Genomic DNA, 5,249 nt, shown 5'->3' with positions numbered 1-5,249 from the left:
AGTTATATTTTCAATGCTAATATTTTTTATGGCATACATTTTTCCAGATGGAGGCGCGGGGTATAGGCTACCAAGGAGAGATAATCCAGTTGTCTGAAGATTATTTTGAGGCCATGTTTAGGTGTGCTAAGATAGTCATTATTTTATGGGTTTGTAATGCTAGATGTATATTTATATACCAAGTTTGGTTATTTAGAAGCTTCTATATGGATATATATGGCAATCATGATGTGTTTAGATATAAGGTTGGCAAGTTGAGGGCGATGTATACATATATGTATGAGTGTGACCAGTATCTATGTATATTATGGGTGCGTGCGCATACACAGACACATATTTACATGTGTGTATATAACATGCACACATGCATTCATAAGCGCACACACACTTACACATATCTTCCAGTTGTGACATGTATGGTTTCAATGGATTTCACATACACGTACATGTACATACATACATACATCTTTATGCGTGTTCGTGTGTGTAACTTGATGTGCCTAGCTTTTAAAAGGAAAGGAAGGGTGATTTTACACATATTTCTTTTGCCTATACCTATATGAAAAATGATTCCTTGAAAATGCAAAATGCTTCTTGCCTCTAGGAGATGGGTCGATGGGTCCCGACACTAGTTTGTCCCAAAAGAGAAACTCTTTTGAATTTGTCATCTAGTAGTGGTAGAGGTACTCGAACATAGGAAAAGTCATAAGATGCAACTTGCAAGAATTCAAAATTAAGAGGTCTGAAGGCTTAAAGTACTCTCTTTACAGTTTTTTTGTTTTTAGAGCCTGGGTCAGAGACGACGAGCATGCTACTCTCTTTACAGCAAAACTAGAGAGCCTTAGGGGTGCCATGCAGCGTGCACGATACAAAAATGTAGAAAAGCCTTTCTTAATTGCATTATTATTGCTGGAGGTTCTTCCTTGTGGCGTTGCATGAGCCTTTCTGGGAAGAACCGCATTACTATTGCTGGTCAATAAGAGGAAGGTTCTTCCTTGTGGCGTTGCATAAGCCTTTCTGGGAAGGTTCTTCCCTCTTCTGCCTCGCCCTCCTCTTGCTGATAACAACAACAATTCCCTTGCGTCGATTTATATCTGTTGCACTTCTATCTTAAGTTTTTCATCTCACTGCTGCCTTATCTTCTTCCATCCTTCTCTGTTTTTTTTTCTTTTTTTTCCTAGGAGCAATTACGCAATCATGTGGAAGCCGTTGTGGGTATTTGCGGTCCTGTTATCGTTAACGACTACATTTACAACCTGGTCATTTGCGGGCAAGAATTATTTGCTCTTTAGTCCTCCTGAGCAGTTTTGAACACTATGGGAGGCTAATATCTCCTTCTACGTTGATTGCAGGAGGGCACTTACCACGGCAAAGTGTGGAGGCAAAGGGCCAGGAGGAGGAGGAGGAGGAGGAGGTGTAGTGGTGTCCATATATGGAGCTGCGATGCACAAGGGAGGCGGGCGTTTACGTGCTTTTCTAATAGGGAGCATGGTGAGCAGTGGCACCAGCATCGCCACGGGAGGCATCTTTCCGCCCATACCGCACCTTGTGTTTGCTATCCTAGGGCAATCCGCATGGGACCTGCAGCGGCAGTCTGCACGGCCTTGTGGATCCTCTACACCTTCTTCTCTCTCGCACAACATCCATCACTCCCTCATTGTCCTCTGGTTCACCTTTGCTGCTAGCATCGCCCTCATCTGCATCTACCGCAATTGCAGCCTGGTTGTTGCGAGGCTGATATAGACACAGGCAGAGGCTTCTCTGTCCAAGTTTAACTTCCTCTGCACTGCCTCCTTCTAGAAATAAGCTGGCGTGCACCCCCTCCCACCCTAAACAAAGATCTTGCTTCACAGCTTAGTCCGGTGTTGGGGAATCCTTTTTCAGCGCATTTCCAGTTAATCTCAGGGAAATACTCTTATTTTTGGTTACCGGCTTAATTCCCTCTTGATTAAATTTGCACCGACCAATTTGTTTAAAAAATAAAACTCGACGAGGGGGCTCACATTGCATTCATTTACCCGACGCCGCACCAGGCACACATGTCAACACAAGGCACACGCCCTGCTAGAATCGTCCTCACAACCTCCCCATAGAGAGGTTAGCATGTGGGCTAACACCTGTTGGCAAATTTGGATTAGAAAGTTAAATTGAGGCAAACTCCTCCTAACATTGGTTTAGTCTTCCTTTTCTTTTAGTACAATTTCAAAAGCACTATTATTTGTTGATTTTGTTAAAAGAAATGTAGAAATTAACTAACGAGGAGACGGAATATCTAATTACAAGAGTGAGGGACATAGAGACATGTGTTAGAAGAGAGAGAGGGAACACTTATGGGATAAGAATGATGAATCCTACCATGACTAAGCATTAGGACAACTTGTGGAATGTGAATTTAAAATTGATCATAAAATCCTTAATTTTAAGATCTTCCTTGAGGCATCACAAACACTCATCATGCATGGCACTCTCTCTCTCTCTCTCTCTCTCTCTCTCTCTCTCTCTCTCTCTCTCTCAATAATCATGCAATGGATATCAACAAGATATCAACAAGCTACACTTTTTCTCTCCGGCTTTGGGGTGTTTGACAACTACAAGTCGATGTTGGCCTCTTCCATGAATTTTAAATGGATATCAACAAGCTACACTTTTTCTCTGGCTCTTGGGGTGTTCGACAACTATAAGTCGACGTTGGCCTCTTTCATGAATTTTGAGAGAGAGAGAGAGAGAGAGAGAGAGAGAGAGAGAGATCCATGACTTGGCTTAAGAGATGTTCTTCATAGGTGCTTACAAGTATGTGATGGACACAAAGGCTAATGTGTGAGTGAGTGTGTACTAAAAGAAGCAAAGAGGAACCAGCCTCTATAGCGCCCCTCTATATTCTCATGCAAGAGGAATAGCCTTGGATGATCACACACACTTTTTTCCCACTTGGTAAACACACCCTCTCTTAATGGAAACAATTCACACACTCGTAGAAAGTGATGCACACACTCGATGCTCAACAACACTATCTTTGCAACCCACACACAACATGGGTTGGAGAGACACTCACACAAGCACATTGTGGCACCAAATGGTGAATAGATATGTAAGAAAAAATCACAAGAGAGTGAGAGATAATTGATGGAAAGAGTATGTGAAAGATACTTCGTAAAGATAGATACAATAATCCTTGAATCACACACACAACTTGGACAAGCACTTGTTGATGAAAGAAAATTTATTGCAGATTCAAAAGATTGACTTCAACTGAGCACTACAACAGGAGCAAACTCCAAGCACGTGCTTCAAGATGACAATGCACGACTCCTCCCTTCTTGCATATGCATGCTCTATGTGTAGCTCTAAATACCTTAAGGTGCCCATATGCATGTCTATAGGTAGGCTATATTGTTATAGATTCGCGGCTAGATTATGCATGCACCTACTTCTAGGGCATTCTGCCCATAAGATACATAGAACAAGATTATATTAATATTATTCTACTAAATATAGTAATATAATAAGATTGTAACATGGGTTCGATATTATACTTGTTGGGGTTAAAGCCCTAAATGACCCATGTATATTTGTATATACTTTGTACAAGGCTTTTATTAAAGTTTAAAAGGCTTTTATTAAAGTTTAAAAGCCTTGGCCATGTTCACATTGAACATGGCCAAATACTTTATTCTATAATGAACGAAGAAATCAGGAGGAAAGCAAGTGGAGAGGGTGGCAGTTCAGCCAACATGGTTAGAGGCAGGACAGAAAAGAAGACTGATTATGCACAAAGGAGTAAGAGTAAGAGTAGAGAAAGGGGAAATGCCAGCAAAGGCAAGAGTGATGTGACATGCTATCAATGTGGCAGGAAAGGTCACAAGAAACCTGACTGCAGGTACTATAAGGCAGAGTTGGAAAGGAAGAAGAGTGGTGGAGACAAAAAGAAAGAGAAGAAGGAGATCAAGACAGATGCACAGGACAGCCCAAAGAACAAGGAGAAGGCCAATGTGGCCTCTAGTGTTGTTATTGAGGAGCTGTCAGATGTAGAAGACATCTTATGTGCCACTTTGTCAGCCGATGATGCTCATGAGCTTGATGCCTCTCTCAATGTTCATACACAGGATATGCAGATCACCAAGAGTGATCTAATTGATGCTTTATTGACTGTTAATGATGCATTATCCCAGACTTGGATAGTCGATTCCGGTGCTTCATTTCATGTGACTCCTATCAAGGAGTGTTTTTCTACTTTTGTTGCAGGCAGCCATGGCCATGTATACCTGGGAAACAATCATGCATGTTCCATTGAGGGTATTGGCACTGTGCATCTTTCCACAGATGGCACAAATGAGCTTGTCTTACATGATGTTAGATATGTGCCAGGAATCAAGAAGAGTCTGCTTTCTGTTGGACAGATGGATATGCATGGTTACAGCATTTTGTTTGAGAGAGGATCATGGAAAATGACTAAAGGCTCAAGGCTGATTGTGAAAGGTACAAAGAAAGGGACACTTTACTGCTTGCATGGAAAGGCCTTGTTGGGCAAATTTATTGCTTTGGCTGAAATTAACTCACATATGGAGTTGTGGCATAAGAGGCTTGGCCATATGAGCCAAAAAGGCCTTACTAAGCTTGGTAATTTGAATAAGCTTGATGCTAAAGGCACAAAACTTGACTTTTGTAATGAATGTCAATATGGTAAGCAAGTGAAGAGTTCTTATTACTCCGGTGTCTCTCGCAAATCTAATGTGCTTGATCTTGTACATTCTGATGTTTGTAGCATGCCTACCAAATCTATGGGGGGTGCACACTACTTTGTTTCCTTTGTTGATGATCATTCTAGAAAAATTTGGGTTCATTTGCTCAGATCTAAGGATGAAGCCTTTGCTGCGTTTAAGAAGTTTCATGCATTTGTGACCACCCAGACGGGTAGAAAGCTAAAATGCTTGCGTACTGACAATGGGGGGGAGTTCACAAGTGCTGAATTTAAGAAATTTTGTGAAAATTTGGGCATTAAGAGGGAGCTTACTGTTCCATACAGCCCCTCTTCTAATGGTGTGGCTGAAAGATACAATAGGACTTTATGTGAGAGGGTGAGATGCATGCTGTCCACAGCTAATCTCCCTCATGGATTTTGGGGAGAAGCTCTAAAAACTGCAGTGCATATATGTAATCGATCCCCTCACATGTCTTTGAAAGGTGACATCCCTGAAGAGGCTTGGTCTGGCAAACCTGCTTCATATGATCACTTACGCGTCTTTGGTTGC

General features: G+C 41.7%; 1 pseudogene; it reads left to right on the top strand.

Moving 5' to 3' along the window:
• Positions 1-3,689: 3,689 nt before the first annotated feature.
• LOC147641023 (uncharacterized) lies at positions 3,690-4,595 on the top strand (annotated as a pseudogene).
• Positions 4,596-5,249: the final 654 nt, after the last annotated feature.

The sequence above is a fragment of the Cibotium barometz genome, chromosome 2 (assembly GCF_041138505.1).
Source record: "Cibotium barometz isolate CiBa-2024 chromosome 2, ASM4113850v1, whole genome shotgun sequence".
Classification (NCBI taxonomy): Eukaryota; Viridiplantae; Streptophyta; class Polypodiopsida; order Cyatheales; family Cibotiaceae; genus Cibotium; species Cibotium barometz.
The sequence above is the reverse complement of the archived record's forward strand: the minus strand, read 5'-3'. Positions and strand labels throughout refer to the sequence as shown.